The 13,200-nt window shown below is 30.0% G+C and overlaps 1 long non-coding RNA gene across 2 annotated transcripts; it reads left to right on the top strand.

The window, feature by feature from the left end:
• LOC134704916 (uncharacterized) lies at positions 1-9,004 on the top strand. Of its 2 annotated transcripts, none has more exons than XR_010105436.1 (4): positions 1-72; positions 3,646-3,728; positions 6,381-6,564; positions 8,847-9,004. It is a non-coding gene; the product is annotated as an uncharacterized LOC134704916 (long non-coding RNA). The 2 variants fall into 2 exon arrangements; XR_010105437.1 differs by lacking the exon at positions 1-72 and adding an exon at positions 3,126-3,171.
• Positions 9,005-13,200: the final 4,196 nt, after the last annotated feature.

Below are 13,200 nucleotides of genomic sequence, written 5' to 3'. Positions count from 1 at the left end.
CAACCTGCAAAATCTAAACATCTTCTTTCAATTAGAGTCACATCTTTTCTCAAAATCTGGCAAATTCCGACCGTAAGTACTATAAATAACACTCATTAACTTAACTCAGATACGTCCGTTTCATATGTATTTTATTAATGGGAGTTACTGATAAAAGTGTCCAATAGTCATTACCAGCAGACATACTAAAGAATGATAATATATGATGTACAATACTTTTCTCTAAAATCACTCAAACCAATCAACATTGTCAATCTTTCACAACTATGCAAAATGTAATGATAATCATTTGAGATGATAATATCTTCTCATTTTAGGGAGGACATGTTACACCAGTGCGGGGTTTGGCGTTATAATAGTAGGTTCAATTCACTATTTTCTACATTTGAAAATGACAGTTGTTGTCTATTCGTTTGATGTGTTTTATCATTTGATTTTGCCATTTCATTAGGGACTTTCCGTTTAGAATTTTCCACGGAGTTCACTATTTTGGGGATTTTTCTTTTTAAAATATATTACTTTTTATTATATTATACTGTTCACATATTTTTCTAAAATTTTCATTATTTTATATTTTATTTTTGTCTTCTAATGGTTGCACTGTACCCTTTGTATCCCATTCCTATATTTTTTTCGAACATTTTTGGTATTCGCATAGGAATGTTAATTTACAAATAAATAATAGAACGTTTATAATCGTCTCATAAACGAGAAAACATTTTTTTCTTTTACTTTAGTACAATTTTTTATATCTCTAATTAGTTGATTAGAACTAAAACAAATATTTGAATTTCTGGCGGCATATTGCTATTTATTTATTCTTTATCAGTAAAAGATAATAGTGTGGGAATACATCAAACACGTTATCTCCCATTTGATCCGGATATCTGCAAGTTGGGGATAAACAGAGAAATATATAATCAATAATATATTACTTTAATATATACGGTTATTTTTGGCATACAACTGAAGTAATTTAAAAATATGTAAATGACAAACTAAGTAGGTGCCAAATATTACATGCAAAATAAAAACAATCAAAGAAAAACTGAAATTCAGCGAACATAAAACCGGGAAATACTTTCATTAACTGAATGTTTGAAGTACGATAAGTGAATGACTTGTTATAGAAAAAGTTGTAACTGCTAACAAAGCGTCATAAACATTAACGTAACCTGACCGAATAGCGTACGACTCAACTGAAAACTGCTTCGGAACTCCATGATAAAGGGACACTTATTTAAAAAAAAAATCAAAAGGGACATACAAACTCATATGTTAAAAAACGTTATTGCTAAAAAAAAGAAAATATATACATAAAGACAAACAACAGTACACAAAACACAACATAGAAATGGAAAGACTGTGCACCGGAAGTAGGAAGTATAAGTGTTTCAGACCGTATAAGTATTCGGACCGTACGTGTACGTTCTGGACCGTACGTGTACTTTAAAAAAAAAACGCATACGGTCGGACAGTACGCGTACGGTCTGACCTTTATTTAGAAGTTGGTAAAGTTTATTAGATACAAATGTATATGACAGATCAAATTATGTCTCAAATTAATATAAAAAGTTCAACAGTAATTGAAATAAAAAACAAATATTCTAACTATTCAAAACAAAATCACGCTTATAACCTTTTAATCATCTGTATTTAATCATTATTTGCAGCCCAGTATGTACAAGTTATCGAAAATTAAACATTATGTAGGAGGACAATTGTTTCAGAACATTTATGAACTTTTACCAAAAATTTTAAATACGCAAAGGAACATACATGAACACAACATGTGATGTTCTGTCACGGATATACAATTAAACAAATATCTTATTTCAATTTTTTGCTTATTCACTTTATCCATCTAATTGTAATAATAACAATTTATATAAACAAAAATAAAGATTTTGATAAATGTTTGTTTCAATTTAATCAATACGGTCCCAAAACATGTATGGTCTGACCGTACAAGTATACGTATACGGTCCGATTGTACGCGTACGGTCCAAATACTCATAAGGTCTGGAACATAAGCACATCCTGCTCAACGTGTTGCATCCGTCATGTTGATCTGATAAGTATAAACCCGCTGATAATTCCAAATCAGTATTGTCACACTCTGGGAATATGGGAAAGGATTGTAGTTACGATAATGGGAAACTATATCCTTCATCATTCCATAAAGGACAACCTACTTGTGATGTCGTCTGTTAAATTTTTGAAGAAATGATTTCAACCTCTATCTGGAAATTGTTTTGTTTACTAGCTTCCGTGTGATCAACAACCTTTTTTTAAAGGAAATTAAACCCATACAATATGAATTGAACTAGACGATGTTCCTATTATGTATTGTCTACCGAAATTGCATAAACCACTATATGGTACACTTTTTCACGATCAGTTTATACTTGTGAACAGTCATATTAATATCTATACTAGCTATGTTACACTGCAATACATTCTGATCAATTATTAGTTAAATATTTGATAAAATTGTCTTTCAGTCATCTTGCGTGTAATTATTTATGCTAAAGTCGTCGTTTCTTCCACCGTATTCAAACTAACAGTTTTTTTACATGCAGCTTTATTGTTAAAGTCATAACATAGTTTGTGTAAGATAATATTTATATTCGTTTAGGTGATAAAGTAAACAGTTAAACGATAGTCAATTTACTGTTATATTTGTTGTATAAGAGAGAGGCGAAAGATATTGCATTCAAACTAATAGGTAGAAAATACACTGACAATGTAATGGTTTAAAATAAAAAGACGTACAACAGTTCACAAAACACAATATAGGAACTAAAGAATGAGTAGCACATCCGTTATGTTTAAGATCGAACTAATTTAGCTCACATAAAAAAGTAGAAGTGGAATAATTGCCAATGACACAACTATCCAGAAGAGCCCAAATGACACATGTTTCTTTATTACTTAGTGTCGGTAACCGCATGCAGTGTTTTTGAATGAATTTAACTATAACAAAGTATGTTCGATCATCCCCTGAATGATTACTAATCGTAATAGATCATTATGAATATAATAATGCTGCCGAAACAAATTATGGAACTTTACAAAAGGAATAAATTTCACACTAAAGATTAAACGCGATGTCTTGTATATAACATACTGCGATCATAATATATTATAACATTTTCTTTACAAAAATCTGTAAGTATTCTACAATGTTCATCAATGTAAACGTTATCTTATTCAAAATATAAACAAAATCATTTAAATTGTCTTCTTGAAAATGCATTTTAAATTCTAAACGCATTCATTTATTATAATATATATATGTCAAAAAGTATTGTACGATATGCTCTTTTTATTTTAAATGTTTGTATTTGTTAGATGTGATCTATATAGCGATGTCACGAAAGCCTGAACCATTGAATATAACGTTCGGTACCTATGAACAGATTATATTATCAATCTAACATTTTTTGTTCTTTTCCCTGTTTTGCGTATTTTAAATACTCACGCTAAGAATGGATACTGTATGTTCCTTCAATTTATCGTTAAATTAAATATCAATTTCATAATTTCATAAATTTGGTTTATCCCAATGTTTGTCTCCTTCCATGCATGCACTATATGTTAATATTTACCGCACACATTCTTACATATTACGTTTTGTCACAGAAATCATGACATTGTACACCAGGCTAGCAGTTCTGTTAGTGTGCACGACATTGGTGTTTGGAATGTCAAGAAGAAAAGATGAAGTAAGTTTCACTTTGTCAATTTGATTTTTGTTATAACAAACGAAATCATTTGCATACTTATAATGCCCTTATTTTTTTTTTTTAAAGTTTGTGATAATTACGTTAATGTCTGACTAATTTAAGCAGAAAAGTAAGATAAGTCACTTTACTTTAAAATATATTCCTCGATCCCTTTTATATATTTTGCACTAAATAAATGTAAACATATCTGTCTCAGGCAACAGGGGACGTATGCATAAAACATCTTAACTTAAGTATTCCTGACACTTATAGATTTCACTAAGAATTTCCTTAGTTAAGTGAATTATTAAGTGGTATGCATAAACTTATTTAACTCTTCACTTAACTAAGGAATTCTTAAATCGGAACCTTTCTCTGATTACCGTATGATATATACTTAGTCTAGCTCTTCACATGTACTCATCCATGTAAAAGTTTATTATGATTATTTTAATTTATTGATCAAAGCATGCTTTTATTCTAAAGAGCTGGGGTTAAATTGATACAGGTATGTAAAACAATTCAATAGAACGTAACATAGTATAATGAAGAACAATTGGCGCATATATAAGACAACGGGTTTTAAGGTTGATGTTTTGACGGATGAGCATTGGAAGAAAAATATTTCGGTAATCCGACTTTTCTCTATGTAATCTTTCATCATCTTTTAATGGGTGTAATATTTTCTGGATACAACAATATGTTTAAACTCTAACAAAACATGATCAAGGTTTCAGTGGCGTAGCACAAGACTAAGGGTAGCATTGTAAGCACATCATTTTACAGAACACTTTTTTCAATAAAATGTTTACTAATAGTTCAGCTTATTGCACACTGACGTCTCCCTTTCCAGACCCCTTGCTTTTATTTGCTTATGGTTTGAAAAACATCTATTGTGATGTGAAATTTACATTTTTATCACTTCCTTTTACAACCAAAAACTAGCGGGGAGGGTAGAGTTTTTTTTCTAGGAATCAATATACAAACTAGGGCACTTTTCAAAATTCCTACAATCTTTACTAAAACTAGTTATTACAGTAAATATAGTCTCAACATCTTAACGTACTTAGCAATATTTTCGAAACCCCAATATATATCATTGAATATATAAGGAAATATAAATAATTTGATACGAGTAAGGTATCATTAATACCTTATATGATCTTATATAAACTTCGAATTCCACGGGGTGTAGCAGTGGGGACGTGTGACTGTCGTAACAGTCATTCCATTGACAATCCCCTTTATGAAAGAAATCCAACACTGGGTAGATCTTAAAACTTTTTATTTTGTCCATGTGAAAAAAAAATTAGGGTATGCCCTACATCTTTAGAATAAACCTTAGTTGAATATTCAAATGTCCCCCTAAAAAATCCCCACACATACTTTATATAAAAAAAGTAGTTTGCATGTCCTCTCTTCATTCCTTTATTGTGTTTTAACTTACAGTTACAAATGACTCCCGCGCGTTGTAAAAATTTAAAAACGTGCACGTACAAAGTAAACAAAAGAAAAATAGAACCATCAATTACATGAGTATAAAAACTGAGCACTTTTCTGTATACACAGGAGATATGGGAATAGTATATAACTACCCACGGTTATCTGTTGATTTGTTGATTATACGTGATTTGAAGAAAATTACGATGATTGTTAATATTTAGCAATAAATAAACGAATAATTAATATTGTATTACTGATATAGACTAAGTTATTAATCAATTTAATTGTAGGTAAACTATTAATGTTCTGCAAAAACGCATACTTTCGACTGATTTTAAACTATTTTTGAAAAGTTAAGGAAGCTCTATAGGTACCTTATACTTAAGTGTTATCTAAGGCGATTCCTTAGTAGAAGGATTTTATGCATACCACTTAAGTTTTGTGGGCGTTACTTAAAACAACAAAGATTTTACTTAGGAAATTCTAAGTTTAAGATTTTTTTATGCATACCACTTAGATAAAAAAAAAAGGCGGAGTTTCCTTAACTTAAGTGTAGACTAAGGAAAATCTTTATGCATACGGGCCCAGAACCAATAGTATTTTAAAGTTGATGAAATGTTCATATTATCTTTATCACCATGTAGTGTATTATAGTTCGTATTTTAAATAATGTTGAAAGCAAAAACCCAACTAAATTCGTATTTAACAGATATTCGTCAAGTCTGCCTGCAAAAGAAAATTCATGAAAGTTGAATACCAATAAAATGACTGAGTTAATACTCTTACTCGAGAATGTATAAATGTATATAATTTGTCAATGAAAAAGAATCTTGCACCTTTGATAACCGGTCTACTACTTTTGCCTTTATTTACTGTCATTTGATTAGGATTATTGGAATTGTTGACCAATCGAATTCTTACCTTAAGCTGGTACCCAACACTTTTACTAAAATTAATTTGGCTCGTTTAATTTTCATAATTTTTTTTACCAAAAATATGAAAAAATCTAAATTTTTCAACCAACCGTTTTGTCAGAAAAATTACACTGGTTATATAGCAGTTTGACAAACACCAATTTTGATAATTGAGAAGCTTGATATTCCCTTTACAACACAACGTAATTAAAACGTTTAGCTGATTTTACAGAGTTGTCTCCCTGTAGTGTTAGGTACCACCTTAATAAACATTACACACGTGTTTACTTTATAGGAAGTCAGCAAAGAATGTAATGATCTTCTTCAAAAACCTGAAATTGATGATGATAAGATGACAAGGGAAGAACTGGTATGTATCTACTGGTCATCTGGTGGATCACAAAAGGATGCTGAACAATAGGCCGATCAATCTATTCAAGAAGGAGACGAGAATGGCAATGGGGTGATTGATGGTGACGGTACGTACAAGTATAAAATAACATCAGTCAGTTTGCACATTACATTAAAACTAAAACTAAAACTAAAACTAACTCTAGAAGTATACGGTCATTAACAGGAATTCGCTCTTTTAAATTAGTTCAACGGCTCAATAAATCCAGCATAAAGGCAAACTGTTCCTGTTGATACCTAGTGTATCCTTGCCTAGATTTATTTATGTTGTAAGAAGTGCAAATGAAAAATGAAAATATGCATAAAAATCTTTATTCAGTTGGAAAACCAGAGGTTTTCAGTCTTGTTTGGCAAAATATAAGTTACTTGCAAGTTTTGATGATTAAGATACTGTTTTATTTTTCAATAGGGGCAGTAAGATATACAAAAAAACAGGTCGAAAACATTTCAATGTAAATTTGCTTAGCATTTTAAAGTAATCAAATGAGAAATTGTGTCCTTTAAATGATCATAAACGTATGAACAGATTTACTTTTTTATCCGAGCTTAAAAATCAAACTTCCGTAGACAATCTTTTATCTCACTTTGTTCAAGTTATCGATATGAATAAAACTGAAAATGTGACATCAAAGGCCAGTCATCTTGTCTTTTTAAATATTACACATGTAGTACCACTTTCATGCAAATATAAAATAAATAAAACAATCCTTTTGCAATATCTTATTGATAAAACATTAAATGGATTGATAATTGTTGGTTGTGTTTAATGTCCTACTCAACAAATGAAGCTCTAGGGTGTACAATTCTAAGTGTCGTGTTTTGGAAAACTCTTTACTTAATTCAGTCAATATACAAACTTCAAGAAACATATGCTTTTTCAAAAATAGTATATATATAATTTAAACAATATAAAAAAAACAAAAAAAACCAACATAACTATGTCTGAACTCAGTCACTTCCTTCAGTCAATTAACATTAATAATTGGGTTTAGGCTTCCATGCAACAAATGTTTTTTTTTGTTTTAGTTTCTACTCTTCCCATCTGTCACTTAGAACTATTGCAAGTGAACAACCGTTATGTTTTAAAAGGATGCATACACAAATTAAAAATACCAGCCTTAAACTTTAAACACACAACTATCTATCTCCATATTGCAACTTAATTGTTCTATTTCAAGCGAACTGCTTTCAATGCAATTTGAATGAACTATGTTCCTTACAAGAACTGATTTTTTACACAGCATCAATATGCTTATTAAAAGTTTAAAAACAAACATGAACACAAATATCTAAAAACCTACCTGATAAGGATTTTAAGAAATAAAAAAAAAATATTTGTCTTCTACATTTCATTAATATTTGATGCATTTTTCATTCAACAAATCTCCGGAAATAACCACAAACTGATTTATCCTTAAAATGTGTTTTGCCACCCTGCATTTTTCCTTTTGTAGTGTTTTTTTAAAATTAAAATTACTTGATTACTGTAATATGACAGATAAGGTTCAGATTAATAATAATAATAATTCAATGGAAATTTTCGTAAAATATACTGAAAGTGTATTAGACTTTGCTTTCATATATAATTTTATGATATAAATACACTACTTATATATTTCTTATCACACATGGTGCTAGATTTTTAAGGGTACCCATCGGTTCCGGAATTTTCGAGTTAGTCTAGATAAAGAACACCCCTTGCTAATATTGGCACAGAACATGTTGTTCATCACAGAGAGTTGCCTCTAAATTTCTCGATATTTCTACATCAATAGCAAACACTCGTTTCTCACTATTTCAATTTTGAATTCTAACTATCAGAATAGCAGAAAATAAAATTATTTCTACCTATTGTCTTAGATGAGAAATCTAGGTGGCGCCAGTCATCTTTATATTCTTCCTTTTAACCTATATTCAATATACAAAGTAATGGGATCGTTGTTTTAACTCATTGACAAAAGAAGCCAACTGTAAAAGAAGTGTTATTTTGAAAATACGTATTGATAATATTTTAAATGAAAGACACAACGGATATCGTTTGTTCATAAAAAGTCCGGGATCGCGGTATCTTTTAATACAACCAATGCTTACATGTTGCATCTACATTATAGATCTAATCAAATGTTATTATTAGTCCTAAATATGATGTGAAGCTTTATGTTCAGCAGTTATTGTGAAATATTTAGGACGGATTTTTTTAGCAAGAAGGTAACTTTCATAATTTTGTAAAACAAAAAATACCGAAATGTAATCCTTGTTAAATCGTATCAATAAATATATTACAATAATTTGCATCAAACGCACTGTATTTAAGAAAACAAAATTGATATTTTATTCTTTTTTTTTGCAGAAAAAATCTAAGTTACTTGACTAAAACCAGTGAAAATCAGTATGTGCATTGAGGAACGCTGACACCATGAAAGAAAAATGTTTTGTTTTTAATCAGCATGATTTGACTGCTGTAACATTGCTATGTATTACATTCAACAATAAACGTTTTAAAATCCCGAACAATTTATTCTTGTATTGATGGTTTGTTATTATGTTTCTTGCTTTGATTTCAAAAGTGACATGACATCTAAATTCATTAAAACAAGCGTTAAGGGGAATGCAATCCCAACATTTAGTCAAAATGTCAAAATACAAAATGTGATGTGCTTAGTAACTTTCAATTAATACATAGGAGACTTTTGTAAACTGTTTAAAGAAATTAAATATGCAATATGTAAATTTGATATCAAGATTCTGTCAGTATCCAAAGGATAATTATAGTCAAATAAATCAAAATTTATCGCACATGTAAAGAAAATTATATGCGTCAAAGCAATATTAAAGTTAAATGTAATTGTTGACAAACAATTTTTTTTCAATAAATCCTTTATTGCTACACGATCTTCACTTTTCCTATTGAAAAGTGCCTTTCTTGTGTTAAACATACAAACATGTTTGTAATAGTGATGATCCAATATTTAAAAAAAGAATTGAATGCTCCTTATTGTAAATCTGTAGGGGTGTTAAAATATCAACCGAAGTGCATTGTATATGAAGCACAGAAGCGCTTTAAACAATACAAAACCAACGCTAGATAAAGTTTATGCGTCCGATGTGCTGTTCTAAATATTTAAACAAATCAAATACGCCAAAAGCCGATTATTCGACAAACGTTGGTCTTAGTTTCTTAATAATCTGTAAATTATAATGAACAATTAAAACACATTGATTTTTTATCATGTCAGAACTAAAGTACTGACTATTGAGTTGGTGATACCCTCTGGGACTGCAGCGTCATAGTTATAAATTACAACATTACTGCATGACTATAACTGATTGTATTTACTTTAAATTTTACGGCTATCAATGCAAAACGAAATGCTTAATTAGAAAATATTAAAATCTGTTTACTTTGAAGCTATTAAAAGTAAAATCACAAAAAACTGAACTCCAAGGAAAAATCAAAACGGATGTACCTAATTAAAAGCAAAATCAAAAGGTCAAACACATCAAACACATTACCATTAACTATTAAAAAGGAATTAATTATGTTTTAAGTGCATGTAGCGTCAATTCACTTGCAACTGTCTGATAACAGTTTTGGCAAGTGAACACTTGAAAAAATTATTTTGATATCGGGTTTTATATAATCCAGTTGGCTTAGTGGCGCAGCGAGTACATTAATACTAGCACACATATAAAAATACAATGGCGCATTCATTGTCCTAAGTACTAATTACCAAAGCCAGTTTGTCAATCGTCATTTGAAATATGAAATTGGTGTGAATGTGAAACATATAGCACTGCAGAAACAGAAAAATATACATTGGATATTTATGCTTGTTGTCGACATGTATTTTTTTCGCGCTTGTACTGTGATACGAAAAATGAATTTCGACTATTTTATCGAGCAGCATGAAACGATAAGGAGGGTACATCCATTGGGTTTTCATGAGGTAACTTTTAAAGGTCAAACAAATGTGCATTTCCACTATTACAACGGGGAAACGTGATTCCTGCAATTAACTACATAACACTCATATTTTCAAACTGAAAATATTATTTTTTTCAAATTTGATTATATTCTGAACCTTTCACAGATTTAAAAAAAAAATGAGAATGGAAATGGGGAATGTATCAAAGAGACAACAACCCGACCATAGAAAAAAACAACAGCGGAAGGTCACCAACAGGTCTTTAATGTAACGAGAAATTCCCGCACTCGGAGGTGTCCTTCAGCTGGCCCCTAAACAAATATATACTAGTTCAGTGATAATGTTTATTGTTGAAATTTCACACCGGAACAGGCCATTTGATGTCAGACTTGCAAAAGACTAGACCAACGAGTTGGGAGTTTTTTATTGAACATTAGGAGAATGTAAACCATACTAGTTATATGTTTTACAACTCGTGAGAATTGGGTAACTCTCGCTATTAACTCTCGTTAACTAATTGAAAAAAAAGTAATTAAATTCGCCATAGTTGCGTCAATTTTATTATGGAAATAAGATCACTCGATTTGATATCAACCGAAATCTAATTCTCATGATTTACGAACCATTAATTATCTGTTGATTCCAGCTAGTTGATTGTTTTATTGCTGCTGATGGCCATTTATTTCTATATTATTTCGAAGAAGATGAAAGATAAATCACAAAAATGCTGAACTCCGAGGAAAATTTGGAAAGAAAAAACCCTAATCAAATGGCTGAATCAAAAGTTTAAACACATTAAACAAATATATAACAAATGTCATAGTCCTGACTTGGTACAGGCATTTTATTAAGTAGAAAATTGATAGACATTGAAATTAATATCATGCTAGTTTGTATGCACATATTAGTTCATGTAAATCAGACTTGGGGTAATTGTAATCATTAATCAGCTGTAATTGATTACAATTTCCCAAGTAATCATTGTAATCATTAATCAGCCAAAAATCTGATTACATGTAATTTAATTTAATCAATTACTTTTCAAAATGCCCTGATTACAATGACAAAAATCTTGAACTATGTCAATAAATGAACCTTTTTGTTCTTCTTATTGAATGAATATTCAACAAGTTAAGATAGTTTGGTATACTTTTTAAAGCATGTTTATAATTGATTTGTATACTTCAGTAAAAAAAAATACTGTTACAGTATTCAAAAGTCATCATCAGTCATCATCAGATGACATCAGACTCGGACTTCTCTTGAACTGAATTTTAATGTGCGTATTGTTATGTTTTTACTTTTCTACATTGGTTAGAGGTATAGGGGAGGGTTGAGATCTCACAAACATTTTTAACCCCGCTGCATTTTTGCGCCTGTCCCAAGTCAGGAGCCTCTGGCCTTTGTTAGTCTTGTATTATTTAAATTTTAGTTTCTTGTGTACAATTTGGAAATAAGTATGGCGTTCATTATCACTGAACTAGTATATATTTGTTTAGGGGCCAGCTGAAGGACGCCTCCGGGTGCGGGAATTTCTCGCTACATTGAAGACCTGTTGGTGACCTTCTGCTGTTGTTTTTTATTTGGTCGGGTTGTTGTCTCTTTGACACATTCCCCATTTCCATTTCTCAATTTTATCATTAGCCTAACAAGAGACATGTCATACAATTTTATGTCTCTAGAAAAGATATTGTACATATATTCACAATTTAAAGATGTACATATATATTTGGCTAAACTCTATTTTATTCAAGTAATATTATACTTTTCTTTAACCCTGAATTATAATCTTTTGTTAATATTGTGATTTTTGTCAACTCTGTATTGACAGGTAGGAAACCACTAAAGGTTTGTTTTTATTGCAATTTCCAATTGAGTATACATAATAGCTGTAGGACAATATATATGATAAAAGATTAATCAGATATGTGAAAATTTATCTAATTAGCACAAACTAAATTAAAAGTTGGACAAATATCTTGCTTAAAATAAGTAAATTTTAGTGTTTACTTGGACTGGACATGTAAAGTGCATTCATTTATAGTATTGCATTTTGTTTAAACAATTCTATTAAAATTTTACATAGTTTTTATCTGGTAACTTTATTTCATTCATAGTTTAACTTTCATACACTGCACCTTGAAATACATAAAAAGTCTGGAAGAGGTCAGAAGACAAACAGCAAACTCTTTATAAAGCCATATTCAATTGAAATCACAAAATAATTCAGAGATAAATTATGATAAAGTGTAATGGGCGACATAATGTTCATGTATACATGTCAGTAGTGAACTTTTGTGGTTTATTAAATAGATGAAGTTTGAGGTTGTCAATATATAATATACAAAACAAATCCTTTTGAAAAAGTGCTATAGTTATATTAAACGTTAATTCATTCACATCCTTCAAAATGTTTTTTGTTTTTTTGTTTATTCATTGTAATCAGACGTAATCATGATTACTTTGCCAATGTAATCATTAATTTAATCAGACATTTTCAGAAATGATGTAATCGTTAATTTAATTTAATCGTACAAATGACAAAGTAATTGTAATTTAATCAATTACATTGAAAGTAATCGAACCCATCTCTGATGTAAATATTATGTTATTATATGTTATCTTACTTCACAAACTTGGGATCTCAAAAATGTAGCGTTACATTGAGAATAGGAAGATGTGAATTAAATTGAGACTGAAAATGGGAAATATGTCAAAGAGACAACAATCCGACTAAAGAGCAGGTTAAAGCTATGATTGACAAGGATATATCTTTCC

The sequence above is a fragment of the Mytilus trossulus genome, chromosome 2 (assembly GCF_036588685.1).
Source record: "Mytilus trossulus isolate FHL-02 chromosome 2, PNRI_Mtr1.1.1.hap1, whole genome shotgun sequence".
Classification (NCBI taxonomy): domain Eukaryota; kingdom Metazoa; phylum Mollusca; class Bivalvia; order Mytilida; family Mytilidae; genus Mytilus; species Mytilus trossulus.
The sequence above is the reverse complement of the archived record's forward strand: the minus strand, read 5'-3'. Positions and strand labels throughout refer to the sequence as shown.